At 41.9% G+C, this 15,747-nt stretch overlaps 1 protein-coding gene across 6 annotated transcripts in view; it reads right to left on the reverse strand.

Moving 5' to 3' along the window:
- Positions 1-15,747, reverse strand: part of ATG7 (autophagy related 7) — a 266,281-nt gene that overhangs the window by 76,152 nt on the left and 174,382 nt on the right. The gene's annotated exons all lie outside the window — the stretch shown is intronic.

Consider the following 15,747-nt stretch of genomic DNA (forward strand, 5'->3'; position numbering starts at 1 on the left):
TCTGAAGGCCAGAAGAGGGGTTTCAGGAAAGATTTATTTCAGTATGGAGTCCCCATCAAGTTGTGTTTGATGATACCCCATATGGGTTCCAGTGCTGGGGGGTAGGTGACAACTAGGGATGTGCGGTCAGTGGTGGTTTTCTTTCTGTATTGAAGCAGGTTCTCTTGGGGTATTTGGGTAGCATGTTGAAATATGTATTAACTACTTATGCTAAACAATCTGTTCCACCTTGTATTTAGCTGTAACACTTGGAGTATGTTTCCCAGACCTGAAGAAGAGCTCCATGTAACCTCAAAAGAGTCTCTCTCTCACCAACAGAATTTGATCCAATAAAACATATTTCTGAGATTCTGAATGGCAACATGAATGTTATGGCTGGTGCACAGCATGAACAGCAACCCAAGGAGGTTTTTGGCTTAACCTGGCCTGTAGCTCACTGTTACACTATCCAAATTCAGGCCATCCAAATTTTGATATGGTCCCTTCTTCCTTAATCCTACAAGTCTTAAAGCTGCTCATACTCTGATACAATCAGCTGTCCAAGATTCAAAGTCTGCTATGCCAAGAGAGAATACAAGGTTTCCTGTTCTTCCCAAACCTGATCTATACTGACTGTTGTTCCGCTACAGGTCTGTCAGTGGTTCAGTCAACAAACCAGCTTTCTGAATGACTTCAGAATGCATTTCAGTCCATGGACATTAGTACAGTTTGATGCAAGATCAAGGCCATTTTTATCCTGCAAACTGCAGAGTATGAAATCTCTGGAGTGGGGTCTCCATCACTCTGACAGCAAACCGGTGACCCTAGTATATCCTGGACTATCCACTGAGAGAAAAGGTATTGCAGTGGTGAGAGGGAAGGCATTTGGAAAGAATATTGTTTCTAATTCTATGAAGTAACTAAAGGAAATCTTCTCCAAAAGCCAACAACAGTCTGAGGTTGAATAGACACACAAGCACTGCCCCTTGTACACTACACAAGCTAACAATCCCTCTGTGCCAATCCTCACCTCTCTCCTTAAGACACATATTTCTGCAAAGCCCACAAAATTAAGGCCTCAGCCATAATTGGGTTTTAGCCACTGCTGTAGTTATGCTCATGTAACTGCACTGGTGAAAACCCCTAATCTAGATGTGCTATGTCCATGCAAACTGTGATCGGCAATAGTTTACCCAAGGATAGCAAGAGAAGCCAACACTGACTGAAGATACTGATACAGTGGGTTGATCCACAGGGATAACTCCAGAGGGATCAGGAAAGACAAGGAAAATTAGAGGAATTGAGAGAGAGAGAAAATTTACCTATTAAATCCTGCCAACGCAAAATAAAGTAAGACAACAAATTAACTTAAAAAAACCCCACATCTAAAAATCAAATGAAAGAAGAAACAGAGCTGTGTGAAGAGGCTCTGACAGTTGCTAAAGCGTGAAGGGCCTGAAGTCTTTCCATTGACTTCAATAACCTTTGGATCAGGCCCCTTGTGAGCTCAACTGCACAGCAAATAACAGTCCTTCTCTATGGAACTGACTTCCGAACGCTTTCCTTTCCCCATCTGCTGGTATAAGGATACGATCAGGAGGACTTCCATGTGTTAAATTAGGTTAAATTAGATAAAGCACTACAAAGTCCCACATAGAAGAAAATACTTGAGAATAGAATATTGTAAAATAGATATCAAAATGACCTGAAATTACTGCACTGTTTGTGCGATGCTGACAATTGTTTTTTAAGAGGGTCTTTAAAAAGTCCCAGACTCACAGAGAGTCCATTCACGAGAATGATGGATTTCAAAAGGACCTGATTTTTCAAATGTAATTTAAAGACAAATATCTTTGGATACCAATTAAAATAATTTATTTTACTCCAATAGTTTTACTTCTAACAATTTTTACTCCTAAAAATTAGCAAAAACTAAACATGGAAAATCAGAAAAAATAAGGACAACAAACCACCTTAGATAAGACTGCCTTAGATACAATACCCATTGTCTGGACTGCCCTGTTTACATGCTGAACATTTGATTTTCATCTTAGATTAGAATAGTCTCCTAAAATTATTAATATGCTGCAAAAGAGTTTTCTTTCCATTGTAATGTGTCAGGGAAACAAATGTAGCTATGAAAGTGCTCAGATACTAGATACTATGGTCATAAGAGTGGCATATGAACCTATATAAAATCAGATCAGTGTTCCTCCAAAGTCGCAAATCCATATCCTATCTCTGTAACAACAATTGAAGTCTAACACACAGTCCTTATTGAAATGTTTTGGATGACCTCAGCTCAGAATGTAGAGAAGTTCTCATCAGAAAAATACCACGTAAAACTCTGATCAACTGGCAGCTTCTGTCACTGTTTAGCCAAGGAAAATTTGTCTAATTGATATCTCTGCAATTCCAAGAACTTCCAGTATTTTTCTATGAACAGATACACACTTGCCAGAGATAAAAAACAAGATTCTCAGACTTTGCTAAAGTAAATGCTGTGAAGAACTATGGGTAACCAAAAGTTTACCTCCTCCCTAAGAGTCTAGAAATTCTACTACACTGATTAGTGTATCAGGATATACAGAGATTTGAATTGTAGATAAGAACATTTCCACAACAAAGGCAGCTGGCTTAAATTTTTTTGTGGGGTGGCGGGGAAAGAGATCTTTAATATTGCAGACATGCTAAAGCTAGCACAACAAAAGAACATAAACCATGAAAGCTGATTACAGGGTCTAAAAACATATAATGTGCTACATTTATGCCAGCTCCAATATTAAAATTTGAGTTGTATGAGTTTTAGAAATTGAAGACTCCAAAGATAAGTAAGTTACTCGGGAAGGGGGTGGGGGGGCAGAAAAACCCAGTTAACCAATGCATTGAATGTATAATCAACTCAAATTATATAAAGTAAATCTAAACTTTTCACAATGACTATGGGACTGTATAAACTGATGAAATGCAGTACCACAAACAAGGAAAAATAATTTCTCTTTTTAACACAAAAATGTGAATACACAAATATGGAGAAACAAATTGAATCTTTCAATCACTGTGTTTCTTCACCCAAAAAAAGGGGAGCGAAACAAACATAACCCATAAATGAATGTTATGGCACTAAGGTTGCCACAGTAAATAATCTAATCCAAATGGAAAAATAACCAACAATTCAAAAATATGGAATTAATGTATTACAGTAACTTACTTAAATTTTAGATTGCCCTTGCAGTTCATGTACTTACTTGTCAACAACAAGTGCCTGTAAAAATTTCACCTTGAACAATCCTGTATCTTTAACTCTGAGTCACATAACATACATGTTTCAGAGTAACAGCCGTGTTAGTCTGTATTCGCAAAAAGAAAAGGAGTACTTGTGGCACCTTAGAGACTAACCAATTTATTTGAGCATGAGCTTTCGTGAGCTACACGAAAGCTCATGCTCAAATAAATTGGTTAGTCTCTAAGGTGCCACAAGTACTCCTTTTCTTTTTGATAACATACATGGAGATTTTTACAGCATATACATATCTAGCCTACACATATCACCTGCTATGAAGTGCATAAAACTTAGTAGTGTGTGTTGAAAAAGTCAATACGCATGTCACATTGATTAGGGTTCAGGTATGAGAATGTTCCTACAGTCTAAGTCTGCACAACGGAGTTACAGCACCCTCCTCCCTAACTCTTCCTAATCTCCCATAACAAGTGCCAGGATGTCTCCCCAGCATAGCGGGCCAATTCACAGCCACTCTCCCTCCAACACTGTCACCATCTTCATCCGATGAAGTGAGCTGTAGCTCACGAAAGCTCATGCTCAAATAAATTGGTTAGTCTCTAAGGTGCCACAAGTACTCCTTTTCTTTTTGCAAAGACAGACTAACACGGCTGTTACTCTGAAACCTGTCATCTTCCCATAGCAATTCCAGCATGACCCGCTGCAGTTTGTGAAACAGGATAGATGATGAGAAAGATTTCTGCAGCCTAGAGAGAGTCTTGGACTCTTATGTGGTCCCCATCCCACCTCACCTCACCGTAAATTAAAACTATCACTCATGCTGATCTATGCACATTATTGAGCCACAAAACATCCTTAGATAGAATTAGCTAATTCCTAGATAGAGAGGATACCCAAAACCCCTTTTTCCCCATCCCCTTAACTTTCACATAGGGATGGAGAGAGGGGCAGTGTGTCCCAGCAATGGCCTTGGGACCAGCCATGGAGGGATGGGAGGCTGATGGCAGGCCTCCACCAGGTGCAAGTGATTAAGAAAAGGAATCATAACCTGCACTGTACATGTTATTGCAAATTAGTTCCCAGATGAGTTAAGTAATAAAGTTGTGCCCTAATTAAATCACAACCCTTGCTCTTATCTTTCTTCCTGCATGACCAGGACACTAAACAACTCTAGATAACTCATGTTACAACAGTAGGATTGAAAATCAACAAATAAATGCTTCAGAACAGTTTATTTCTGAATGACAGACTCGGCTCTCTGACACACAGTAACAGATTCTCATTTTTTTCAAAGTTTGCTATTATTTTGGCAATTTTTGTGTTGAGAAAAATATTTTCAGAAACAAACTGAATCTCTTACTTTACTATTACCTTTATTTCACACTGCAACTGTGCAAGTAATTAAGATGACATCCAAAGTAGTCTTGATACTTATGAGCTCTTTTATCTTTACTGCTTACTTTGGCAACTCAAATGCACTACATAAACAATTACTGTGATCAAACTGTAAACTATTTTAACAGCAGAAATCGTTATTTGAAATTTTTTCCTTCATAAAGGGTTCACCTCCAGATTAAGATCAAATACTTTACTGCTTCAAGATTAATTCAAATGTGAGATGAAGTATATGGTATTGTAGAAATTCAAAACAAAAACTGACTTATACCAGTGTTTATCCCTTTGTTACCTTTACAATCAACTCTTACTAGTGAAAAATACTGAATGACCTATAATACTACTTGTACAGACATGTATTTTCCAGTAATTATCCTCTAGTTAAGCAAGGAAAAATGTCCATACTTGTTTTACTTACGACAGCTCGTAGTCAGGCATAGTTTAAAGTTCAATTTCGAGAAACACACTTTCAAACCCTTCTCCCTTTTTCTGCAGTGCTGTTTGCCTATAATCCTACTTGGCACTGTTTGTGACTAAAGCATTATTCTAATGCAAATGTACTCATGTCCTATTACTTTATAGATTTGACAATTAAATATGAAAAAGCTATATTAAAAATGCCATTTTACTTAAACCCGTAAGAGAGAGAATATTTTTTGCTTTGTTCTTTAGTTACCTCTTTATGCCTGTGTACTGTAAATCATTTAGGGCATTTACAGAATTCCTGAAGATTAACTGCAAGGATTTTCTTAAAGTCTTTCTTTTAAGATATTTAATACCCCAGATATAGACCTATACCTGTGTATATATAAACATTACAAATAAATATATTGTAAAATTTATTTCCATCTTCACTTACTAACTAGTGTTGAGATCAGACTTGTGTTTATCCAATCAACAGCTGGTGGCAACATAAGCAATACAAGAAAGTAAAGAGGAAGATATCTCAATGGAAATTTAATTTTAAAACAAATGTAAAAGATATAAAAAGGACAGAAGTACAGATAAGGATCTGAAATTAATAGTTTCATAGACCAAACAAACCTTTTATTCTTATGCCTCTGGAAAAGGGAAGTTCAATATTGTGTGGTTATTTTTCCTTTTTTCCTCCCCTGTGTTTATCCTAGTTTTCTCTTAACTTTGAAAATAACCCAAACTCGGATAGTCTTTTTTGTACATTGTTTGCATTGTTTTTTCTCTGATCTTTAAAATTATAAAATATATTTCTGCTGTTCACTATGAGTGAAATTCATCCCATGTGGAAAGCCAGCACAAGATCTTTTCACCATGTTGGATCATATTAAAGAAGTTCTGTATTAAAATCACAAATGAGTTTGATCCCCCATAGTTTAAATTCCAGGGTATTACTAATTAAGAGGTCTCTTGGTTTTTGGCACTGTTTCTCTCCCTCTATGTGTGAAACTTGCAAGCTGCTAATTGTGTTAGTACATTCTAAGACAGAGTCTGTTCTCAAAGCAATTCTTTGTAACAACAGCTACTCACACAGAGAGAGACTCAAAACAATACTCTGTAACAACAGAAACAGCACCCAGAGACTCCCCACCCTTTTGTTGTATTCATCTCGCTTTGTTAACAATTGTGATTAAAATAGAAATAGAGGATGCATGTGGATGGATGCTTGGTGTGGATAATAACTGAATGATCAGGGAGGTGCCAGCCTAAGAATCCAGTGTCCATCAGCCGAAGAAGGCGTCAAGTGGAAATAACCAGAGGACGCCCGGAGGGCAGACTGGAATCCACCCAACACCCTCAAGAATGGGAGAACCAAAGAACAAGATAACATCTGGCAGCACGGAGCCATCAGGAATGTGCCATCTGCTGATTGATTCAGCAACAGCATGATGAAGCAATTCCCATAGACTGGCATAGGAAGAAATTCCTATAAAAATGGACTCTAGAAAGTGAGAACTTTGGGGTCTGATTCTGCAAACCAACTTCCAGGAGCATCAGATGAGCATCTGACAAGGCCCTGCTCCTTCCTCATGTCCAGGCCACCTGACCAGTGGCTTGGCATGAGCAACTCTAAGGCTGGTAACTATGATAACAACCTTGCAGACCCTGTGTGTGTGTGTTTGTATGAATGAATGTGTGAATAAATATGAGATTGAATGGAATGTTATAGCTATAACTAACTGCTTACTATGATTCTTTCTGTATTCACAATAAATGTAGTATTTTGCCTTTTTCCCTTTAATAAGATCCTGCTGGTTTTTATTTTATTGGTATAACAACCACTTAAGTTCCACTTAACCCCTTAATTCACTCCCAATGAGAGTGAATGCTGCTGTTTTGCCATTGACAATGAATTTCATAATGTGGTAAAAATATAAACTGGTTTGGAACAACCAGTAAAAAAGCGGAGCAAAGAATAGATCTAACAAGCTGCCTGAGATCTGAAATCCAGTAAGATCTAAAATTGTAATGATTGCTAGTGTCTTAAGAATCTCTCAGCATTTCCATTAAATCTTATTTTGGGGGCAAAAGGAGGGGGGGTTAATAAAGGAGACACAGACAGACTTAGGGATCACATATCTCCCAAGTATCACTATAATATTCTACCATCATTCCATAAGCAAATAGTGGAACCCACCAAAGATTTATACCACATTTGCTATAGTTTTGTAATTATGGTATTTATAGGACATATTAAAGATGAGGTTCATTGATGCCTCAGAAACTTGAATGGATAATTTCTCTCTCTTTTGTTTAATAATTGTTCCATTTGTCTTCCTGACCCAAAATGGAGACACATGATGAAATCCTGCTCTCAGTTAAGTCAGTAGCTAATCTCCAATTGACATAAATGGGACCAGGATTTTATCCACAGTTTCAGTTGAATGCAAATATTGTGGTACTCTGAGTCAAATTCCTTAAATTTCACAGGGAGTCTATGAACCATTAGATAACACTTTCCTTTTAGGTACTTGTGATAATTAGCACTATCAAAATACCTATTAGCCAGTTGTTTCCTCACTACAGTATTAGGAGACCCAAGCCCATTCCTCCACTGAATAAGGGGATGCCTTCCCCTAAGTCCACTTCCAATTCTGGTTTTATCAGGGAACCAGCCCACCTATGAAATGAATATCTGCACTCAGCACCTGCCATAAGGAAATGCCAGCAATTAGTTTGACTGCCTCCCCCACAACCCCAGCGAGATTCCTATATATTTAAGAATTCCGTCCCAAACATCAGTCACTATATATCTATCTACCTATCTCCACTTTCCACTGAGAGAGCTGTATCCCAATGTCCCTGAGTAACTCAGGTACATCAGAGGGTGCTCAGGCTAGAAGGATGCAGGAGATAATGGCTGACCTAAGCCCATCAGTCATCCCCTCCTTACTCCTGAGGGTGGTGGGGACCCTTAGAGGAACCACTACCTTTTTGCCAGCCAGTCCAGAAAAAAGCCCACCACCTACTCTACCCTCGGCCCACTCACAGGGGCTAGATTCAGAGTTGACCATGAAATATCTCTAGAAGCTTTGTAAAGTTGGATGTTGAAAAGAGAAGATTTGAAGAAAGACCACAGATCCAGTCACACAGTAAAATATAAGAAAATTTTCTGTATCTGTTTATATAATTCTTTAAACGAGAAAGACGGGAGATAACTGTAAAATAGTGATGCAAAACAGCAATCCAGAGTGGAAAAGAGATGCAGTAAGTTGCATGAATGATGGAGAATATTAACCATCAAAGAATTAGACATGGGTAACAAATATATAGGAGGTTCAAATCAAAGGTTCAAAACAGATGGGGAATGAAGTAAATGGATGGGAAGGCAGAAAAGCTTTAAAATGCTGGAATAAGAGAAAATTAGACTTTTTAAAAATAGCTGATGAAATTGAGATGTAAGAAAATGTTGGGATATAGGGATTGGTAACGAATTGTACAAGACGATAAGGGGTTACACACTACAATCTGATTTTATTGACATCTGTAGTAAAACAATGCAGATACTTTTAAGCATATCAGAACGAGACGTAACATATTATACAGATAAAAAGAAAAGCTTGAGGCTGATGCCATCAAAGAAAAGCAAAAACCAATGAGAAAAAAATATAACCGTTTAGACATAAGCCACCTATTAAAGCACCTCAGAAAAATATATAAAATTACAATGGATTTCATAATGTTAAACTCAGTAATTATTTCAGTCAAAGCATAAATGAGAGAACCAGGGTCTTAATCCACACAGTTTAAAAAATACCATGTCATCTTAAAAGCATTGTGTGGAATACTGTAGTGCAAATTTAGTCTGTTTGAAATAGGGTAAGGAGTGGAAAGTCTAAAAACTTAAATTGTTGCCAACTATTCTTCTCCTTCTTCCCAGTAATCCGACAGACTTGTTTGTTTGACACTAATGAACATACTGCTAGGCAGTAATTGTGTCAGACACATATCTACATATACCTACACAAATCCTACTCCCAAAATGGACTCTTGGTACTCTAAGACCTTGATTCTGCAATACACTGGATGCTGTGCAGCAAGGAGTGCAAAGTTAATGCATTCTAACATTAGTTGGAACACAGGCTATGCATGCACGCACATGTGCATTAGACTGCTTCCACAGTGGCATCCATAAGTCAAACTCTGTTTCCTTCCTGTCTAGATAGCAGGATGTTTGGATATCTCTGATGAGATAGTGTTAAACACAATTCTTATGAAAATGAGGTGCTTAGCTATATATACTAGCTGGTAGCTACACAGCAGTGCCGCAGTTGATGTAGTATGAAGTTCGTCAGTATTCCCTGTCCAATTCTCTAATTTTTTACTATGTGCCTAATCAGACAACTCTGAACAATTACATCTCAAATGTGCTCCACCAGATGGATCCCCTTATATGTACTGTAGGCTTGAAATATGTACTCATTTGACAGACTGTAAAAGAAGAAAACAATTGCCTTTTTATAAGGAAGTATCCCATTTCTGATGTTTTCCAAACTGTATTTAATATTTTATTTTCAAATATTCTTAATGGTATTTTATGCACATTTCCTCACTAAAACCAGAAGACATGCACCATGATTCCACTCTGTCATCTATTTACCTAGATTCAGGAGCTTGTGTTGTAGCTGTACTCACAAATCTTGAAATTTAAAAAGGTACAAGATACTCTATAAATTAGACATCTTTCCTACAGAATAAAATTTGTAAGCAAACAAAATGTTGGGGGCCTTCCGTAAATAATCAGATTTTATTTGTGGAGAAAAACATGTTATTAAATGATCATCCATTCTTGTATGTGTAGTCTTTTCCAATTCTCGATGTACTTTTGCCCTACATCCACAAGGCTAAAAATGACTTGGTAAGAACCTTTCTGGACTTACTGAAATCCAATCTCATACTGGGTTTCATCCAGCCCTATACCTCAATGGCAAAGGGGACCTGAAAGTCATGTTTTGAGAGCTGAATTCCTGAATCATACTACTGACCTAGCATCTAATATAGTTGAGAGCATATTACTGTTATTAAATACACTGTAAGCAGTAGTCTTGTCTCTGGGAAACAGAAATATGGTTGTAAGAATGTAAGTATTTCAAAAACTCTTCTAGGAAGTCTAAAGACTCTATTTCCTCTCCTATCCTGAAAGAAATGTTAAGTCAGACAGCAGACAAAATCAACAAACAAACTAACTAGCAAAAAAGCAAACAAAAAACCATTACAAAATGTGCTAAACTTTATGGCTCTACCACTTCTTCTGTTGCATCCCTTGCCCATTTGTGAATTGTTTATTTAATGGAGTTTTAGCTCTTCAGCTCTGTACTCTTGCTGTCTGTAAATTGCCTAGCATGGTTTTGGAGCTATATAAATAAAATAAAATAAAATAAAAAATCATCATCAGTTTGGCCTCAGTTACTAGCTGTCAAATTTGCTGATTCATTTTATTCGCATTTACTGCACTTAATTAAATCTGCATCTAAATATGGTTTAAATAACTAAATGATAACACTATAACTATGTAACACCCAGGGTAGCAGCATTCATAAATCCTTCAAGCATTTGGCAAGTTCTTTAATCCACAGTAATCATGTTTCCTTGTATAACAAGTCTTGTGATGTCTGTAACAGCGTCTCTCTATAGTAACAAGTCTTAATGTTACTGTTCTCCCTTACATGCCTGAAGTATTAATCACAGTTCCATATTTAAGCATGAAATTAGAATGCTTCGCGTACTCTTTCCAAAACAGACATGCTAATCAGAATGCAGTCTCACACTAAACAGAAAGGTAGATGAAGTCTCTGGTCATTTATAGTGCATATACTTAAAGACATATCAATATTTCTACAATATTTATCTAGAGTGAGAAGGCATCTTCTTAGTACCAGAGCAAACCATTAAATCTTTCAGTTTAATATTGTTTTTGCTAGGGAACTGGAAATTTCTTAGTTCCTCCTGCAATATCCATAGATTAATGTTTTTAAACAGGCAAAATACCCCAAAAGCAGTCTTGGAAAATTCTGCTCTAAAATTATGTTTGTTTGTCCTTTAAATAGGAGAGTAAATATCATCAAGTTTTAGTTTTTTGTGTGTGGTGTTTTTTTGTTTTTTTAATAATCACAGTGAAGGACAGATGAGTAGATTTTATGACAGGGTTGGCAAATTTTCATTCACTTTTGCAAAGCAAAGAAGTGGCTCATTGCTCACAAGATCCAGTCTTCAATTAATTAAACATTTCTTAATTATAGAAAATATTTTTCGTTTAATAAGTTAAAATTCTATAAAAATTCCAAATATTTTAAGATATGTTGTATTCAAGGCCTTTCTGACATACTCAAATGACCTATTCCACTAGTTATTAGTTATGTATGAGTAGGAAAGGATAATTCCAATGTTAAATCTCAAAAAAATGACACTTGCACAGCCAAGTTCACTTAACTTCAACTCATATAATGGAAAATCCTGTTTATCGGCAAACCTTTATTGATTAACTCAATATAAATGAGCACATTGTAGTGTTTAGATGTTGCTTGTAATTACTGGAATTTGGAGCACAGGCTGTTGGGAGTCTGAAAGGACAGGAAACAGGAAAGGGGGGTCCACTTTAAAAAATAAAGTCCTGTTGAAGTTTGTTCGTAGCTTGCGTGGCTACTACAACACACATTTAACAGCAATTATTTCCCATTTACAGTCAATTAAACACACAACATTGGTTTCCTGCTCTAAAATATACTGGAGAGACTGATGGGTGAGGTAACGTTCCACCTTCTATTTAGGTTGCATTAACAAAGACATAACATTACTCCTGAGGGAATTCTGCGCCACTGCGCACAAACAGAATCTCTGTCCCCCACAAATTTTTTCCCCCTCAGCAGAAAATACATTCTGCTGGAGAGGTGCTGCAGTTATGCCACTCTCCCAACAGGGGCTGCTGTGGTGCCAGACCAGAAGGCAGCTGGCTCAGACAGACACGGATAGGGAGGAGGAGAGGCTGTGTTGCTCACAGCACCCTGTCCACAGGGCCAGGTGAGGAAGCACAGGATACTGGGGGGAAAGGGAGGAACAGACAGAGAGGGCCACACAGGGCTGCTGGGAGGTCACACAGACTGGGGTCAGAAGGGCTGGGGGGGGGACACACTAGTGTGGGGGCTGAAAGAGAGTGGGGGTGCAAAGACACATGGAGATGGCGTGTGGGGTGCAGGACCACTGAGGAGGTGTGGGGGACATATAGGGACAAGGGCAGGGAGTGGCCGAGTGGGGGGTGCAGGGACACATGGGGACGTGGGAGGAGGGGAGGTTGCATGGGGGTGCAGGGACACATGAGGATTGAGAGTAGGGGTGGCTGAGTCGGGGTGCAGGGACATGTGGGGACAGAAGCAGGCGGGGCAGGAAAGCCTGGCATGCCAAGCGAACTGCTCTGAGTTCCCAGACATTGATATGAAAGGCTAGGTCATGTTGCAGCCAATGGCCCTGGGTGCTGAGGTCGCCCAGATGGGCCCCCCAGCCCAGGTCCGACGCGTCCGAGACCAAAGGAGCGAGGGTGACGAGGTCGCGAAAGGGACACCCTGTGGCACCAACCTGGGATCCTGTCTCCAGTGGAGAGATGAGAGGACGTGGCTCAGCACCGTGACCACTCGGTCCAGGGGGTGCCTGCTGGGAATGTAGATTGAGGCCAGCCACGTTTGTAGGGGCCTCAGATGAAGCAGGGCATGGTTTACCACATAGGTGCAAGCGGACATGTGGACCATCAGCCGCAGGCACATGTGCGCCGTGGTGTGAGCGATCAGGTCTGACATGGGCTTGAAAACGTGCTTCTGGCAGTAATGCCCTGGCCCACCAGAAGTCGAGAACCACACCGATGAACTCTATGCATTGAACCAGTGCTAACGTGGATTTTCTGTGTTTATTAGGAGACCCAGGCCGCTGTAGGTGGAGCGCACCAGATCAAGGCTCCTCTGGACCTCCTCTGGAAATCTACCCTTGATGAGCCAATCATCGAGATATGGGAAGATCTGGACCCCTCGATGACTCAGGTAAGCTGCCACCGGCACCACACATTTCATGAAGAATTTGGGGGCCGAGAATAGGCCAAAGGGCACTGCTGTAAACTGGAAATGGCACCCTGCCACTATAAAGTTCAGGAAACATCTGTGCCCCAGGAAGATGAAAGTAAGTGTCTTTTAAGTCGAGAGCGGCATACCAGTCCCCCAAACCCAGAGAAGGGATGATGGAAGCCAGGGATACCATGTGGAACTTCAACTTCAGCAGAGACTTGTTGAGGCCCTGCAGGTCCAGGATGGGTCTGAGCCCCGCTTTTGCCTTCGGGATTAGGAAATAGCGGAGTAGAATCCTCTTCCATGCATATCCCGAGGAACCTCCTCCACGGCCCCCAGGCGTAGGAGCGTCTTGACCTCCTGAACAAGGAGCTGCTGGTGAGAAGGGTCCCTGAAGAGGGATGGGGGTAGGGGGGGCAAAAATTGCAGGATGTAACCCCGAGCCACCATGTCCAGGACCCAACGGTCCAAGGTAACCCACGACCAGGCCGAGCAGTAAGAGAAAAGGTGGTTGAAGAAATGGCAGGAAGGATCCGGGCAGTTGGCTGGTGCGTCGCTCCCAAGCTCGCCCTCAAAATGAGTGCTTCTGGCCCCCATGGTGTTTCGCCGGGCCAGGCTGCGCAAGATATAGGGACGATGAAGGGCGGCGGCAGTTGAACCCAGTGTCCCTTTTCCTTGTAGGCCCTTGCCAACGCTGCCATTGCCTAGGAGGTGGGGGAGGCTGGAACTGCTGCCTAGATGACTGAGGTGTGTGCATCTCCAGGGAGCAGAGGGTTGCCTTTGTGTCCTTTAGGCTGTGCAGACACACATCTATTTGATCAGAAAACAGGCCGACACGATTGAATGAAAAGTCCTCAATCGAGGCCTGCTTCTCCTGGGACAGGCCGGCGGTCTGGAGCCAGGAGCTGTGCCACATGACTACCGCCGAGACAACCGCTTGGGCAGCTGAATCTGCAGTGTCCCAGGCCATCTGGAGAGAGGACCAAGCAATCACGGTCCCTTCCTCCACCAGGGTGGCGAATTCGTGCGCCACTTCCTGGGACATGGAGTCCTTGAACTTGAGGAGAGAGTTAAAACAAGTTAAAACTGTAGTGGCTCAAGAAGGCCTGGTGATCTGTCACCCAAAACTGGAGCCTAGCCGTAGAATAAATCTTCCGGACGAATAAGTCCAGTCTTTTCTCTTCTTTATTCTTACGGATAGAACTGGTGGGCCCATTTGTCCCGTTCACTGGCCGCTGACACGACCAACGAACCCATTGGCAGATGAGTATGTAAGTACTCGAACCCCTTTGCAGGGACAAAATACTTCTTTCCGCCCTTTTCGAGGTGTGCGGGATGGAAGATGGGGTCTGTCAGATGGCCCTGGCAATATTCAGGACTCCTTCGTGAACCGGGATCATGACCCAGGTAGGGGTAGACACAGAGAGAACATTAAAAGGTGTGTCCGTCTGCCCCTCTGTCTCCTCTACTTTGATGCCCATGTTAGCCGCCACCCTGCAGAGCAGAGCCTGATGCTTGTGGAAACTCTCCAGTGGGCTAGCTCTGGATGGTCCAGCTACCACTTCTTCCGGGGAGGAGGAAGATGACTGGATGGTCAGGGAGGCCTCGGTAGTGTCTCCTCTCACTAGGGAGGGCGGCCTTGGGGTAAGTACTGGTTCCTCACCCGAGGTGGTCACCGGGACATCCTGCACTGAGCCTGCTGCAACAGGTGCCAGGAGCGCTGCCTGTGGTCTATCTGATGCAGAGACCAAGGGCTGGTGAGCGTGGGGCACCGGCATGAAAAGAACACCCCATGTGTTCCAAGATGGCTTTGGTGCCAGGTCAGCACTAAAGCCACTGATGTGCCCTCCGGAGCCCACTCATGCTGTCTGGGTGAGGGACTGACTTGCACCTCTGAGCCCAAGAAGTTGTCTCCCTCCGGTGACCAAGGTGGGGCTGTGGAGGCTTGAGTCTGCCAGAGACTGCTGTTGGGACCAGTCCGATTGGTGCCAGAGGTAGGGGGAGTGGCGGCACATTGAGGAGCACCCTCGAGGTCTCGGCAACGTTGACCGACGGCGAGACGAGGACCAGTACTGGGGTGATCAACTATGCCTGGGCGAACCTTGGCGCGACAACAGAGATTGAACATGTGGTGCCAGCGACTCGTAGCGGCTAGCCGGAGACCTGGGCCAACGCGGAGACCAAGAAGGTGGCGACCTCTGGCTCTGTTGTGCGTCCAGAGACCGGCAACACATACGTGATGTGTTCTAGGCTTTTCTGGTGTGCTTGCCCTCACAGGGAGCCTTAGCCGGGTCCCTTGCTGCACGCAGCGGAGGTGCTGTGGACTCTCCCAGTGCTGGGCCCTAGAGGGGGCCAGATGTGCCAATTGCTTAGGCCCTTTACTGATCCCCAGAGTCGGTGGCAGGTCCTTTCTGGGGGAGGAACCCCCTGTGGCCGAACCCTTCACCGAAGTTGAAGCACTGGGTGCTTGTTCAGGCCGCGCTGGCTCCAAAGCTGGACGCAGGGCAGCCTGCATCAGAAGGGCCCCGAGGTGGATGTCACACTTCTTCGGAGTCCATGGACGAAAGTTCTGGCAGATACAACAGTGCTCCTTTATACGGTTTTCCCCAAGGC

This window comes from Caretta caretta, chromosome 7, assembly GCF_965140235.1.
Source record: "Caretta caretta isolate rCarCar2 chromosome 7, rCarCar1.hap1, whole genome shotgun sequence".
NCBI classification, from domain to species: Eukaryota; Metazoa; Chordata; order Testudines; family Cheloniidae; genus Caretta; species Caretta caretta.